General features: G+C 42.7%; 1 long non-coding RNA gene across 1 annotated transcript in view; it reads left to right on the top strand.

The window, feature by feature from the left end:
- The window catches only part of LOC110205600 (uncharacterized), a 50,766-nt gene extending 47,868 nt beyond the window's left edge, over window positions 1-2,898 (top strand). The window contains exon 5 of the long non-coding RNA XR_002323625.2: window positions 103-2,898. This is a non-coding gene — a long non-coding RNA (uncharacterized LOC110205600). The remainder of the gene's footprint in view (window positions 1-102) is intronic.
- The last annotated feature ends 14,462 nt before the right edge of the window (window positions 2,899-17,360 follow it).

The raw sequence follows: 17,360 nt of genomic DNA, 5'->3' as shown, positions 1-17,360 counted from the left end.
AGAATGCAAACCTTTTGAGGCCAGAGACTAGATGATTATGCTCTTTGTTTTAGAGCTGGAAAGGACCTTAAAAGCCATTAAATCCAATCCTTCATTTTACAGATGAAGAAACTGCGGCAGAAGAAACAGCTGAAGTGACTTACCAAGGATCACACAGCTACCAAGTATCTGAGTCAGGATTTGAGCCTACGCCTTCTGGATTCCCATCCACCATTGTAGAGATTCCCTGGGCCTCCCAGGAGCTTGGCTTGTTTTTGTCTTTGAATGCCTGGAGCCTAGTATAGTAGTGTGAGACGTGTGTGTTTGATTGAATTAAATGAAGACTGAGGGGAGAGGGTTGAAAATGGTTATTAGGGTGTCTCTGGTGACATTTGGAAGACTAGTGGCAATGGGGTGGTGGCGATTATGCTCACAGATGCTGGCCCTTTGCCCGGAGCTTCTTCCTTGTCTGTTGAAATCCTTCAAGGCCAGCTCAGGTACCACCTCTGCCATGAAGCCTTCCTGGATGTCCCCAGCTGAGGGTACTTTCTCCTTCCTCACAGTTTCTGAAGAATCTTTTGCCCAGATCTCTCCTCTGTTCCTCCTGTCACATTCTCTCTTATAACCCCCTTATTTATGGACGCTTAAATAACCTCCACTAGTTAGCTCATGGAGTTACAAGGTGGGGTCATTTTTTCTGCTGTCTTCTCAGAACCAAACATAGGTCCCAGAAGACAATAGATGTTGAATACATATTTGATGAAACAAATTGAATTGAACTGAGAGGATGGGAGGTTTTGTCACTCTCTCCATTCCTGGACTGGCTCCATTAAAGGAGCTCAGCCCCAGAGGCTAACATTTCCTGGTACCTGGAGTCAGGATGAACACTGATCCTTTTACACCCTTCCATTCTGTGCCCAAGCCAGTCCTTCTCATTGACCTCATGGAACCTATGTAAATGTCTCAGTACAACCACTGATCACAGGGACTCATTGCTGTGGCAAAGCTCTTCATAGCTTCTGGATCCCCTGACACTCCAAAAAGGAAATGGAGTGTTGCATGCTGTCATTAATTTCCTATTGATTTTACTGTTTGGAGGAAGCCAGGGCATTATATAAGGAGGGCTTGAGGAATGCCAGGAATTAGGGATCATAAATTCCAGCTTGATATGGCCATTGTGGGCCTTGAGGGAGAGGGAATCATCTCAATTACAATGCAGAAGAGCAACTGTGAAAGATGCCCCCTGCATTGAATGCCTAGCAGTTACTGTGATGGTAAATAGTACCTAAACCCTGGGTAAGGATTTAAAAGAAAGATGACCCAGAGGGAACATTTTGGATCTAATTCAATACATGGAAATTGAGCAGATGCCCATCAATTTTAGAATGGCTGAACAAGCTGTGATATATAATTGTGCTATAGGAAATGACAAGCAGGGTGCTCTCAGAAAAACCTGGAAAGTCTTTTTTTATTAATTTATTTTGATTTATCAACAATCACTTCCATAAGCTTTTGAGTTTTAAATTTTTCTCCCCCTCCCTCCCTCCTTCCCTCCCCAAGATGGTTCACAATATGATATAGGCTATACATATACATTACTATTAAATATATTTTTACATTAGTGATGTTGTAAGGAAGAATTAGAACCAATAGGAGGAACCACAAGAAAGAGAAAACAAAACAAAACAGAAAAAAAAAGAAAATGGTATATTTCTATCTGCATTCAAACTCCATAGTTCTTTCTCTGGATGTGGACAGCATTTTCCATCATGAGGCCTTTGAACATGTCTTAGATCCTTGCATTGCTGAGAAGGGCTAAGTCTATCAAAGTCAGACATCACTCAGTGTGGCTGTTACTGTGTACAATGTTCTCCTGGTTCTGCTCACTTCACTCAGCATCAGTCCATACAAGTCTTTCCAGGTTTTTCTGAAGTCTACCTGCTCATCATTTCTTATAGTACAATAGTATTCTGTTACATTCATATACCACAACTTGTTCAGCCATTCCCCAATTGATGGGCATTCCCTCAATTTCTAATTTTTTGCCACCACAAAAAGAGCTGCTATAAATATTTTTGTACATGTAGGTCCATTTCCCATTTGTATGATCTCTCTGGGATATAGCCCCAGAAGTGCTATTGCTGGGTCAAAATGTATGCACATTTTTATAGCCCTCTGGGCATAGTTCCAAATTGCTCTCCAGCATGGTTGGATCATTTCACAACCCCACCAACAATGCATTAGTGTTCCAATTTTCCCACATCTTCTCCAACATTTATCATTTTCCTGTTTTGTCATGTTGGCCAATCTGATAGATGTTATGTGGTATCTCAGAGCTGTTTTGATTTGCATTTCTGTAATCAATAGCGATTTAGAACATTTTTTCATATGACTACAGATGGTTTTAATTTCTTCATCTGAGAACTTCCTGCTGATATCCTTTGACCATTTATTAATTGGGGAATGACTTGTATTCTTACAAATTTGACTTAATTCTCTATATATTTTAGAAATGAGGCCCTTATCAGAGACACTAGTTGTAAAAATTCTTTCCCAATTTTCTACTTTCCTTCTAATCTTGGTTGCATTGGCTTTGTTTGTGCAAAAACTTTTCAATTTAATGGAATCAAAATTATCCATTTTGCATTTCATAATCTCTATCTCCTGCTTGGTCATGAATTCTTCTGTTCTCTACTAGAAAGTCTTCACATGAACTGATGCAAAGTGAAATGAGCAGAACCGGAATAGTGTACACAGTAATACTGATATTGTACAATGATCAACTGTGTATAATAGCCATTCTCAGCAATACAATGATCCAAAACGATTCTGAAGGACTTGCAATGAAAAATGTATCCATCTCCAGAAAAGGAACTGATGCAGTCTGAATGCAGATTAAAGCATAGTTTTTAAACTTTATTTTTCTTGGTTTTTTTTTGTCTGTTCTCTTTCACAACATGACTAACGTGGAAATGTTTTAAATGACATGCACATGTATAACCTATAACAAATTTCTGGCTTTCTCAATGAGGGAGAAGGGGAGAGAGGAAGAGAATTTGGAACTCAAAATTTTAAAAAATGAATGTTAAAAATTAGGGGAAAATAAAATATTAATTAAATAATTTTTAAAATACATTAAAATAATTTCATTCAATCCAACCATCATTTATTAAATAGCACATACTAGACACTGTGCAAGGTTTAGGGAATTCAGAGACAAAAAATTGAATCAGTCTCTGCCCTCAGAGAGCTTACATTCCATTGGATGAAAATAGCATGTTCGCAGGTAAGTCCTCTGATGTGTGTGACTTTCAGCAAGTTAGGTTGGTGCAGTGGTAAGAAAGCTGCCTTGGATGTCAAGGGACCTGGACTTGCATTCCAGCTTGGCCAATTAATACCTATGACCTTGAACAAATTGCTTAATGTCTCTGAGGCTCGGTTTCCTAATCTGTAGAAAGGGGGGGAGGGGTCAGCCTATAAGGTTCCTTCCAGCTCTAAATTTATGACTTGTCACTTAACCTCCCTGGTCCTTTCCTTAGTTGTATAAAGAGGGAGATTAGACTAGATCCTAGTTGCTCCAAGCTCCACAGTTATGATACATAAAGATTCAAATAATAATAGCCAGTATCAGTAGAGCACATTGCAGCTGACAAAGTGCTTTACTTAGGGCATCTTAGATGATCTTCCCAGCTCTGGGAGATGGGTGCTATTATTAGCCTCATTTTATAATGAGGACAATGAGGGAACACGTTAAGTCACAGCCAGTATCTGAGGCATGATCCAAGCTCAAGCCTTCCTGCCTCCCAGTCCAGTGCTTGGTCCCCTATACTGCAGAGCTAACTCCCATGATGCTAGGTAAACACAGTAATCACAGGGGGAAGCAGTCATAACCGGGAGATTTGGAAGGCTGTCTTGTAAGAAGTGGCATGTAGGTGGGAGCGAGGAGTACCGAGAACCAGAAGGAGATGAGGATGGAGAGTGTTCCAGGAGCAGAGGACAACCTCTGCAGATGGATGGGCTTGTACATGAAACTAACCATAGAACTTCGGAATAGAAAGGACCTTATAGGCTACCTAACATTCATGATTGTGCATACTTTTCTAGCATTTTAAAAGACATTTTTTCATTGGATCCTTACAACAACCCAGGGAGGTAGGTGCAATGCTTAATCTTAATTTACAGATGAGAAAACTGAGGCTGAGACACTTGAGATGACTGATCCAGGGTGATAGAGGGTAGAATCTGAACCCAGGTCTTGTTGCCTCTAAGTTCCATGTTCTGTTTCACTATGTCATGTTCTAATCCAACCACCTCATTTTGAAGTTTCCAGGGAGAAAAGGTACAGCGAAGAGTTCTGGATTGATAGCCAGGAGCTCTGGACTCTTGTCCTGACTTCATACTCTCACTGTGAGACCTTGGACAAGTGACTTTCCTACTCTGGGTCCAGCTTCCTCATCTGTAAGGTGAGGGGTTTGGAAGAGATGATCTGTGATGTACCTTTGCTTCTAACAACCTTTCTCAAGCTCTCTCCCTGCTCTCATATTCTCTGTTCTAAGGTTTCTTCCTGCTAAGGCATTGTATGTTCTGAGGCTCCTCTCAGCTCTGACATTCACTCTTCCAAAGCCCCTCCCAGCTCTGACACTCCCTGTTCTAAGATCCCTCCCAGCCCTGCTATTCTCTGTTCTATGGCCCCTCCCAGCTCTGATATTCCATGTTCTAAACTCTTTCCCGACCCTGACATCTCTTACTCTAAGGCCCCTCCTAGCCCTGCCATTCTCTGTTCTAAGGCCCCTCCCAGCTCTGACATTCTATATTCTAAAATTCCTTGCACACCTAAGGATCTAGGAGTCTATGAACTTGCCAGATGGTCTTTCCAGGAGAGCAAAGACCCCTAAGAGATGGGACAGAGGAGGAATCAGTTTTAAAGTTGTACTGACAAGTGAGCGCCCTTCATTTTACAGACTGAGGAAACTGATGCCTTTGGAGCTCAGTGACTGGCCTGAGGCCCCACAGGATTCCAAACCAAGTACCCTGACTCTTGCTCCAGTACTCTTTCTACTACATGTGTTCTTTGGCATCTGACAGTGGCAAAAACTGTTCAGTATGAGGACTGTTTTTAGCTTCCTTCCTGCAACTCCTGCCAGAGTCACACAATGTTTAATTTGATTTAGAAAGAAAAAAAAAGAAAGAAAAGAAAAAGGAATGCGTATTTTCTTTGTGGTTTTTGTCCCTGACAGTTTTCCCCCCTCTGAGGCTGAGGCATCATTCGTGGTAATGGAGAGAAATTAGTATTATCAGGCTTTGGCTCAGTGCAATCTCCCTGTGCTGTGGTCCCTGACACGTTAATTAAACTTGATAAATGCTCTTGTCTAAAGATAACTTTTGAACAATGGAACTCAGCAACCCACTCATTAAGGGGATACATAGTCGGCTAAATGGCAGCAGAGGCTTGGAGTGCCATGGGGCCCATGGGGTTGGGAGCACAAGAGAGCTGGTGTCTAAGAATAATCAGGAGCAGAGATTTATCAAGTTGGAAAGGACTCTACAGAACAACTGGCCCACCCCTCCCATTTTACAGAAGGGGAAACTGAGGCCCCCCCAATTCTAGATTGTAGGATCATAGTTTGAGATCTCCAAAGGCCTTCACACATCATTTAATTCAATCCTGTCATTTTACAGAAGGATCTGAGGCCCAGAGAGGAGCAAGTGACTTGCCCCAGCCCACAGACTTTTGTTGTTGTTCAGTCATTTCAGACTCTATCTGACCTCATTTGGGGTTTTCCTGGCAAAGATATTAGAGCAGTTTTGCCATTTCTTTCTCCAGCTCATTTTACAGATGAGGAAACTGAGGCAAACAGGGTTAAGTGACTTGCCCAGGGTCACACTACTGGTAAGTGTCTGAGGCCAGATATGAACCCAGGAATATGAGGCACCACCTTAATAAGCAGCAAAACTGTGATTCAAACCTAGGTCCTCAGCCTCTAACTTACAAGCATCTGTATATCAATGTTCATGTATGAAAGCACTTTCTCTCATGGCAGGGAGGTAGCATAAGTATAATTGTCTCTACTGCTCATGGTCACATCATTAGAAAGTGTCTGAGCCCAGACTCCAGTCCAGATCCTCTGATGCCCAGGGTCTTTCCATTATATCCTGCAGCCTCGTAAATGAGATGGTACCAACTGCTGTTTTAACTTCAAGGGGACATTATTCCATTCTTCTTTGTAGAAACAAATCAATCAATGAACCAATGTGCATTTATTTATTAACAGTCCACTATATGTCAGGAGGGCAGCTAGGTGATACAGTGAATATAGTACCAGAACTAGAATTAGGAAGACTCATTCTCCTGAGTTCAAATATGACCTCCGACACTAGCTGTGTGATCCTAGGCAAATCATGTCAGCCTGTTTGCCTCAGTTTCCTTTTTTATAAAATGAGCTGGAGAAGGAAAGGGCAAACTATTCCAGTTTCTATGCCAAGAAAAACCCAAATGGGGCCATGAAGAGTCAGACATGACTGAAATGACTGAACAAGAACGATAAACATGGGCTATGCACTGTGTTGGGGATACAAAAAAAAATAGATTGTGCCCTCAACATTCCATTGGGAAAAACAAGTACACATATAAGTAAATATACTAAGTAAATGTCATTCAGTCCACAAGCATTTATTAAGCACTTGCTGCATGCCAAGCACTGTGCTAGGTGCTAGGGACTCAAATACAAAGAATGAAACAATTCTTCCTCAAAAGGAGACAAGCAGCATGGAGCACAAATATAAGGTGAAAAAATACACATTTAAACAAAGCAGTTAAATAAAAGATAGTCAAGGAGGAAGGCAAGAGCCCCAGGGCAGTGGGAGTGGGGATCAGGAAAGGCTGCCTGTAAAACAAGGGGCCTAAGCTGCGTCTTAAGGAAGAGAGGGAACTGGAGGTAGAGCTTTTGAGGGAGTGCCTTCCAAGCATGGGCACAGCGAGTGTCTTGGAGATGGGCTGGTGCAGTGTCCTGTGTGAAGAACGGAGAGAAGACCGGTTTGGCTGGAACATAGAGTGCATGTTCAGTGAGGCTGGAAAGGGAGGTTGGGGCTGGATTGTGAAGGGCTTTAAAGTGTTCAACTGAGGAATTCCTGTTTCATCCTAGAGGCTGTAGGGAACCACTGGAGGTGATTGAATAGGAAGTCACACGGTCAGATGTGCACTTAAGGAAAATTACTCTACAGCGGTGTGTAGGATGGGGAATGGGGAAAGACTTGAGAGGGGTGTGTGTGTGTGTGTGTGTGTGTGTGTGTGTGTGTGTGTGTGTGTGAGAGAGAGAGAGAGAGAGAGAGAGAGAGAGAGAGAGAGAGAGAGACAGAGAGTAAGAGACCAAGAGTGACAGAGACAGAGAGACAGGTGAGAGAAGGGTCTAAGAAGGCTTAAGACAAAACCTTGGGGTACACCCACAGTTGGGGCATTATGTGAATCATGATTCAGCAAAGAAGAATGAGGAGGAGCTGTCAGACAGAGAGGAGATGAAACAGGAGAGAGCAATGTCATAAAAAATTTAGGGAGGAGAGGAAGCACAAAGGCTGGTCAGCAGTATCAAATGTAGCTGTGGACTTAAGGATGAAGACTGAGAAAAGGCTGTCAGGTTTGGCCATTAAAGGATTGCTAATAACTTTGGGTAGAGAAATTTCAGTTGAATGATGAGGCTGGAAGCCAGTCTTCAGAGAGTTTAGAAGACTGACAGTGAGTGTGGACAGCATTCTCAGATTTGTCTGGGCAATATAGGAGACATATAGGATGGTAACATGGGAAACAATTTCCAAATAATCTCAGTAGCTGTGGGGCAGCTGTGGAGATCAGGAAGGACTTCATGTAGGAGGGGGCACTTGAGCTGAGCTTTGAATGAAGCCAGGGGTTCTAAGGAGTGGAGGTGAGCAGGGAGAGTGTTCCAGGCATGGTGGACGACTATGTGGAGGCATGGATATGTGATGGAATGTTGTGGATAAGGAACAAGCAGGTATCTTTGTCTGGCTGAAACACAGAATATGTGAAGGTGAATGATCTATAAAAGACCTGGAAAGGTCATCTGGAACCTGACTGTGAAGAGTTTTCAAAAAGAATTGTAATTTATCCTGGAGGCAAAAAGGAGCCTTTTGAGCAGGGAAATGACATGGTCAAATGTGCTTCAGCAATATCACTTTGGCAAGAGCAATAGCTGAAACCATATCTCAAGATAAGTGCAAAATGTGAATGGGATTTAGACATAAAGGGTGATATCCTAAGCAAATTAATGGAATATGAAAGAAATTACCTGTCAGTTCTATGGAGAGGGGAAGAATTTATAAACAATAAAAAGATGGACAGTTTCACAAGAGGTAAAATTGATAATTTTGATTATATGAAATTAAAAAGCTTTTGCACAAACAAAACCAATGAAGCTGAAATTAGAAGAAAAGCATGAAACTGAGAAAAAAAATCTTTGCAGCAAGTTTCTCTGATGAAAGTCTTATTTCTAAAATACATAGGGAACTGAGCTAAATTTATAAGAACTATTACCCAATTGATAAATGGTGAAAGGATATGAAGAAGCCGTTTTCAGAGGAAGAAATCAAAGCTATTGATAGTCATATAAAATGCTCTAAATCCCAAATAATTAGAGAAATGCAAATTAAAACAACTCAAGAGTGTGTCTGTGTGAGGGGGAAAGAAGAGAGAGAGAGAGAGAGACAGAGAGAGACAGAGAGAGAGAGGCTAGGATATCAAAAAAAGGAAGACAATAAACGTAGTATGGGACATGAGAAAACTGGAACGCTAATGCATTGTGGATGGATCTTTGAACTAGTCTGCCCATTCTGGAAAGAAATTTGGGACTATGCCCCAAACCAACTAAAATGTACATACCCTTTGACCTAGCAAAATCACTAATACATATATATACCCCAAAGACAGCAAAGAAAAGCTCAAAAGGCTTATGTGTGCAAAAATGTTTATAGAAGCTCTTTTTGTGATGGGGAAGAATTGGAAACTGGGGGGATACCCATCAATTGGGGGATGGCTGGACAAGTTATAGAAGAATGGAACAGAACACTATTGTGCTATAAGAAGTGATGAAGGGGATGGTTTCAGAAAAATCTGTAAAGATTTATATGAACTGATGCAAAGTGAAGTGAGCAAAATCAAGATGGTATTTACATGGTAAAAGCAAAATTATAAATGTAATCAACTGTGAAAGACTTAGAACCTCGATCAACACAATGACCTCTAAAAATTCCAAAGGACTCATGAGGAAAAACACTATTCTCCTCCAGATGGAGAACTGATGTATTCAGAGTGCAGACTGAAGCACGTTTTTCTCTTTCTTTTTCAGAACATTGCTAATACAGAAATTTGTTTTGCATGACTTCATATTTGTAACAGATTTTGTCTCTCTTGCTTTCTCAGTGGGATGGGGAGGCAGAGAATTTGGAAATGAAAATAAATACAATTGAATAACAAGTATGTCTTTGGCACCTGTGTGGGGGATGGACTAAAGAGAGGAAATACTGGAAGGAGGGAGACTGATGAGAAAGATTTTCTCGTTGCTGATCACTTCATCACAGTCTGCATGGGCTTGCCCACTCTAGAAGCTGCAGGAATATTTTGGTCAACAATCTTCTCTGTCTGCTGTTTGTGTAATTCTAACCCCCAAACCAGAGCTTGCTCCATGGCATCCTACTGATGAGATGGTGAGGATGCTATCTGAGAGAACACTGAGGTCCTTGGTCAGAAGATGCAAACACACTCACAATACCAGGAAGGGAAAGAAAGCTCTCAGGCACCAGGGGATTTCAACTACCCTTCCTGCCTCAGGAAAACAGCTGTTGAGAAGTGCCAGCTATTATCTATGCCCAGAACTATTGCTCTGAACGGTGTGCTCCAGCTAGTGGGAGAGGGTGCCCGTTTCAGGATAACTGGGCCTCCTTACCAGTCTTTGGTCTTCTCTGATTGGAGGGCCCATGCAATTACTCATTCATAGCATAATCTGTTCATTCAACTAGCATTTATTCAGTGCCTAGTATGTATCAGCTTTGTACTAGGCACTGAGGATAGAGAGACAAAATGAAACATTTCCTGCCTTTAAGAAGCTTACAAGGTCAAGAGGACTGAAATTAGTACAATCTAAGCCCCAAAGTATCCCACAGGACATGTATTGCAATTCCTAGCCAAGTCATAAATTCTACCTATATTAACCCTAGTTCATAGTCAGAGAACTTCATCTTGAAGGCCTCCCGAGATGATGAACTCACAGTTCTGTTTTGAATTTGCACCCCTGGTGACTAGCACAGTACCTCATACAGAAGTGCTTAATAAATGGGGGCTGAATTGAATCAGTGATATATTGGAATATCAGATTAAGATTACATTGGTTTTCTTGGCAGCCCTGTCACACAGCAGTCTGCTAAAAAACTGACTTTTTTATTTTTATTTTTTTATGGAAGCTGTTGTTTAGTTACACCTTTCCCATCCTTTACTGGTGCATTATGTCCTACATTGTTCCAGGAGCATCTGCTTAGAAATCCCTGGAGATATGAGAAACTCAGACATGGTTCAGGACCACAGACAGCTGCTAGTTGCTGCCAAGGTTTCAAGAGAGAACTACAGAACAACATAACAATGTGTGTAATTAGCCTAGCCAGGGGAGGCCTCTCCTGCTGCAAGTCCCTTTACAACAGATTATTCTATACAGCAAAGCAATTTTGATCTCTTGGCAAAAGACCCAGAGTTACAGGCCTTTATTATTCTGATTACAGAGCATTCTGGGCAAATGCTTCTGTCTTCTAACATTTCCTTTGGTTTTTGATCCCATAATCATCACTCCCTCTCAGAGAAGTGCCTGATAATGTATTATTTGTGAAAGGAAAGAGGATCTTCACAGCTCTGGACATCATGCTCTTACTTATGGTTCATTGGCTTATAATCCTCCCTAACCACCCAACACAGCCGGAAGATCCAGGAACTTAGGTGGGGGGGAGGTTCACAATGTGCTGCTTGAAGTCTCTCTTTCTCTGACTGTGGATAAAAAACTTCTTTGTCACATTTGAAGTCACTGCAGAGAAGGTGGGCGTTTGCTCTGTTTTGTCTCCAGCTCCAATTCCAGCAAGCAGGAGATGTGATTTCTGGCACTGAGCTCATCATAACAAAATCCCACTTTAAGGATGTCTTGGGGATTTTATTACATAGTAGAAAGAGCACAGAAATCGCAGCTGGAAAACTTCAGGTGGAGTCCAGTTGTGTTACTTACCATTCCTGTGATCTTAGACAAGAATTAAAAAACAAGACAAAACATTCGTGACTCTCAAATGGGGTTGATGTGGGGATCAAACAAGATAAGGGATATTGAGAAATCAAAATCACTGTGTGCAAGTAAGGGCCTGCTGTTATCGCTCTTGTTATTAGATGGGGTTGGGAATTTTGGCTAATGATGAAAGAACATGCTTTATAAGTCCCCAGGAAAAAAAATTTAGAATGGGAAAAGAACTGACGATATCAAATGTTAGAACATAAGATATCAGATCTGAAAGGGTCTGAGATGGGAGAGACCTTAAAATATAGCTTGTTAGAAATAGTAGATGTTGAAATATGGAATATCAGATGTGGGAGGGATCAGAGCTTGGATGTAATTTTAAATGCAGAATGTCAGAACTGGGAGGGATCTTAGAACATACAATGTTAGACCTAGGGGGTGAAGGGATGGACCTTAGAGAGAACCCAAATCAATCACTTCATTTTGAAGAGAAGTACGCTAAAGTCCTGAGAGAAGACAATTACCCATTACCGCATGGGTAGTCAGTTAATAGAAGACCCAGGAATATTCCATTTGAAGCCTCCTTTCATGATATCAGGCTGACATTTCTAGACTAATTAAATGGCTGCTAGTTATATACTGGCTCTTTTTGGCCACCCTAGTACAATACCAAGAGAGGCAGTCATGTCACCTTTGAAAACTAAGAATTCTAACTCTTAAGCACAGGTCTATAACTGTTGCTCACCCCTTATTTTAAAAAGGGCCAATGACATCACAGGTGATTTCTTGACTTTGAGTGAATTGGATTGAAGGGAGGCAGAGTTGCACAAAGTCATTAGCCTCACTCTTTTCCCAAGTCAGTGAAGTCCAGTGGCAAGACAAAAGTCAGGATGACTACTGATGGCCCTGGATGCAGTGGATAACCTTGGCATCTTTGATGTCTGACCAAGCTCTAAGCGCTCCACAGTGCCTGCTTCAGGCTCCTTCATGGCCATTGGAATAAATTGTTCTCATCCATTCATTCTGCTGGGGGGAAGTCTTCACATCCTCCTACCTTGGGGTAGACATCCCCTTAATTCACGATGGGTTTGAGGCCCACAGTTACCCTCAACTTGGTTTAACTCATCTGCCAGTCATGGCCACTGTTCATGCCACAGCTTCTTGGAGCCACAGTTGAGAGTTGGGTGACAGGTGGGCACCAAAGGTGAATTAGCAGCCCTGAAAAAGACTCAGCATCCCTCTCACCAGAGGTGCTAGTCCTCCGTGAAAACCCCCCACACCTCAGGGCTATAGCTACTCACAGGCCAAGTTGACATGTGTGTGTATGTGTGTGGCTTGAAGGTCAATTTATGTTCTGTGGATATCTCTCAAATTTCTCCTAGGATGGCACCTTGGTTGTGCACAAGCTTTTTCTCATTCCAGCTTCATGACTGGTCTACCTCTTCTTCCAATTATACACATCCAGGGTGACATCTTTTGGGCTACTTCTTTCACACAAATTGCCATTAGTAATGGGGTACAACCTACTTACATTTACCATTGGCCTCTCCTTTGCCCTTTCATGACCTAAACCACTTTGATTCTTAAGAGATTGTTATATTACATTACTTTTGGCCATAAAACATCACGTAATATTAACATCATATGTTTAGGTGATGAGTTGCACCTTGGGATCATTGAAGGGAACATGTATTTTCCAAAATGTTATCCAGCTTGCTGTCTGCCTCTCATTCAGTTGTGGACCCATATCCCTGTCCATCTACAATGCTAGTCCAAGGTGGCTGTGCCAAATGTGCTGATACACTAACAAATGCAGTGAGTTGCCTACCTAGCTGCATGTTGCAGTCACATCAATAGGCATTCTTCATTTGCCCATGGGAACTGACAAGCCAGTCTCTTTTGAGGGATCTTGATTCTCATAGAAGAGGGTCTGAAATCACGTGCAGATAGATAGACAGATAGACAGACACAGGTAGATAAAAAGGATTGGAAAGCAACATTGATTTGTGCAGTTATGTGGGTTTCCAAAAGGCTCAAAAACACTTTATTCTCCATATTACCTCAAACTTCTCTCTGCTGAAATCTTATTACATGATTAATTTGCTCAGTAAATCTATTCTTTATATAGTTAAGGTCAACACTAGCCCATTCCTGTTGAGAAGATATTGAAACCTGATTAGTTTACTATATTTGGGTGTTCTGGGAGAAGTATTCTCTAAGGTCTGACATCCCTTGTTCCAAGGCCTCTCCCAGCTCTGACATTCCCTGTTATAAAGCCCCTCCCAGCTCTGAGCTTTCCTGTTCTAAGGCCTTTCCCAGATCTGCCATTCTCTGTTCTAAGGTCCCTCCCAGCTCTGATTTCCCTGTTCTAAGGCCTCTCTCAGCTCTGAAATTCCTTGTTTTGAGATCTCTCTCAGTTACTTCCAGCTCTGCCATTTCCTATTCTGAGCTCCTTCCCAGCTCTGGCACCATGTTCTATGTTCTAAGGGCTCTTAGCCCTGACATTCTCTGCCCCATGGGTCCTCTGAGCTCTGACAGCCTATAATCTATGAGGCCATGTGTCTGTTCTCTGAAGTAGCGACTGTTCTCAAATCCCATCCATTGTAGGGGCCTCCATATTCACATTCTGGGGCCAAGACTGAATGCTAGCAGCCTGACAATGACTGCTGTGACATTTCAGGAGCATAAATCTCTATTTGAATAAGGGCATCACATTCAGACAGTTAATGAGTTCACATTTGGGAGATAAAAACACATTTGGATTGTATTCTGAATACTTGGAGCATCAAGGAAAATATTGTCTTGGGGATTTTGGGGAAAAAACGTGATATGACTGGAGACAGAAGGCAATAAAGTAACTTCCTAAAGGACTGAGAAGGACTTTTCCCTCTTCCACTCTGTTTTCTTTCCACATGGCAAAGCTGTTGAGTTGATGGGCAGAAGGAGGCCATTTCTGCAACAGAGTCTGGTTGTCCCTCTAACTTCATGACATTCTAGTAGGGACCATCTTCCACTGCCAGGCTGTTGACCTCAATGGTACCCTTTTCCCCCTTCTCTGTTTCATAGATTTCAAGCTAGAAGGGACCTATACCATCCAATTTTACATTCTCATTTTATAATTGAGGAAACTGAGGCTAGAGGGGGTCACTGACTTGCAGAAGGTCACATAGGTAATGGCAAAGCCAAGCAGGCCTTACACTCAAAGTCCTCTGATTCCAAATCCAATGCCCCCCCTCCCCCATTGGACCATGATGCCTTTCTCATCCTTCAAGGTAGGTCTCAGATGCCACCTCTTCCCTAGACTTCCACAGACTGTGTGCCTAGATCATTGCTTTTATGAATCTATGTCCACATACATCAGACTTATCACCACCACACATATTACTAGTAGCACAATCCTGTCTGTGCTCAGTGATGCAGAGCATGAAAAGACAGGAGCACCCCCTCAAGCAGCTGCCAATCTGATAAAGCAGCCAGTATTTTGGGCTAGGCTTTCAGCCCAGGACTAGTCTACACTTAGTTAGCAAGCCCAGGTAAGGTCAAGCTCATTCTGGGTGGTGTGGAAGTGGGACCAGATCACATGGCCCTTCTTTTAGGAAGCCTTCCCTGCTATATCCAATCAGCAAAGACCTTCCTCCTCTGATAATAAACAATCTCTGAAACACTCATCCTGTGACATTGTGTCATCTGGGTTGGTGTTTTCTCTCCCTCGCCTCTGAAGTCAGAGGACCTGAGTTCAAATCTTTATTTTTGACTATTACTTTCTTTGTGACCCTGTGCAAATCACTTCCTCTCTGTGGGTCTTAGTTTCTTTTTCTGTAAATTGAAGAGATTGGCGTAGGTGGCTTCTGAAGACCTCCAAAGGTTTTCCTTTTGTGATCCCTTGATGATTCTGTGATCCTCACGAAAGACTGAAAATTCCATGCGAGCAGGGACTGTATTTTGTCTGAAGACTGTTTGTCCCTCACTGCTGAGTTCTAAGGGTCTTCTTTCTAATTCTTGGCTGCTGTAATTCTAAATAGGACTGGGGCTGGTTAGCTCAAGGAGCTGCTCAGGCTTCTTGGACTCGACCAGGGGTCTCCTAGGAGCCCAGTCACTCTGTAGCCCGGCCCTCCTGGGCTCAGCGAGTTCATTGGACTTGCATTTATTTCTTCTGAAGATGAATTTTTGTGGAAAAGCCCAAGCTATGTTTCAGGTTAGTTACCGGGACAAGAAGAGGTAGAGCCATGCTGAGGCCAGAAGATTGGAGTAATTGGAGCTCTCCAGAATCCTGGCACGGATCTGTGGCTGTGACAGAGATGCAGAAGGGCCCATTCTCCATCAGCTTCAGACTAATAGTCAATCAATATGTAGCAGTAAAGAACAGTAGCAAAAGCCCTGGACTTGCAGTTAGGGAGACCTGGGTGAGAAGCCTTGCTCTGCTGCTGAACTGCTGTGTGACCTTGGGGAAATGCCCTCAGCCCTCTGAATCTCCTTCCTCCATCTGTAAAATACTTTGAAGGATTTATGATCTTATGGGTGTGGGGCAGAGAGCAGCCCCTCTTTGCCTTCTGATCCTTCATGATTCTTGTTCATCATTCATAAATCCTTGAAAGAAGATCTACCTGGTGTTAAGGAGGCTTTCCTCTTTTGTATTTAAAATCACAAGTTTTTGTGGATACCAGTGGAGCCCTTGGGCTGTCCCTCTCTTATCCTGAATTTGTGCTAATGACCAGCCCACCACCTTTTTCAGTCTCACGTGCTGTTAGGGATCTAGTTGATGCCACTTTCTGCATTCAAGTTGTTGCTGGTTATTTGCCACAACCTGCGAATATCCACCTAAAAATGGGGGTGATGATACCAGCCTTATCTCATACAGATCTTCTGAGCAAAGTCTCTTGTGAACTGGGAGCCTTTAGTTCAGGCCTTCTTAATCTGAGGTCTGGGAAATTTTATTTTTTAAATTTAATTTTTTTAAATTTTAGGCAATTGGGGTTAAGTGACTTGCCCAGAGTCACACAGCTAGTAAGTGTCAAGTGTTTAGTCTGAGGCCAGATTTGAACTCAGGTCCTCCTGACTTCAGGGCCAGGGCTCTATCTACTGGATCTGCCTGTGTGACTTGAGGTTAGTCATATCACCTACTTGGGCCTCAGTTTCCTCATCTGTAAAACACAGGTGATGGCTGGGTGGACTACATAGCCTGTGGGCTTCCAGCTCTAGAAAGATGATGTGATGGTTTCCCTCCTGCTTTGGTGAGGACATTGGCAGGGGCGCATGGCCCCACACAGCCTCCTCTCATAAATCTCTGTACCTGAGCCCACCAGCACCATTAGAGCCTTATCAGATGGAGCAGGCCACAGGGGCTTTGGCAGGAAATGACCTGAGTGACAAAGAGGGCTGGGGCTGCAGTCATGAGCCATGATGAGTCCCAGGGAGTGTGATTAAAATGGAAAGAGAAAAACCCTCAGAGTGACTGACTGTTCACAAAGAGGGGTTAGAGTCATTCTGTCAGGGGAGAGCTGAAGTCTGAGCAATTGAAAGCATTTCCCAACTTCCCCTTCAAGACCAGAGGCACAGAAAATGAATGTCTGCCTCAGAGCACATTGGAAGTCAATATTTGGAAGAATTTGCATAAAAATCATCTTTCCCAGAGGCAGCATCCTGGGGCCCTCAAATTCCCAAGATGCTTTAAAGGAACTGAACAACATAAATACTGAAAAGACCATGAACCAGGCTACCTGGGTCCCCATTGAGTGTGTCCATGGACAGGTTATTTCTCCTCTCTTGTCCTTTCTACAAAGAAGAATCATAGAATCATAGGTCTAGGAGTGGAGAGATCTTCAGATGTCCATATGGTTCAACCCCCTGATTTTACAGATGAAAAAAACTGAGTCGCAAGAAGGTTAAGTGACTTACCATCATAGGACCCTAGATCTACAAGGGACCTCAGAGGCCATCTAGTACGACCCTCTCATTCTATGAATAGGAAAACTAAGGCTCAAAGAAGGGAAATGACTAAGGCCAGGCAGATGGGACGCAGTAGACTGGGCCAACAAGATTTAACAAACTGGTTGAATGCCTCAGGTGAGGGAGGGGAAGGAGTCAAAGATAATGTGGGGGAGATGAACCTGG

Source organism: Phascolarctos cinereus, unplaced genomic scaffold (genome assembly GCF_003287225.1).
Source record: "Phascolarctos cinereus isolate Bilbo 61053 unplaced genomic scaffold, phaCin_HiC Scaffold_1;HRSCAF=81, whole genome shotgun sequence".
Classification (NCBI taxonomy): domain Eukaryota; kingdom Metazoa; phylum Chordata; class Mammalia; order Diprotodontia; family Phascolarctidae; genus Phascolarctos; species Phascolarctos cinereus.
Note: the sequence above shows the minus strand (reverse complement) of the source record. Positions and strands in the feature narration are given on the sequence as shown.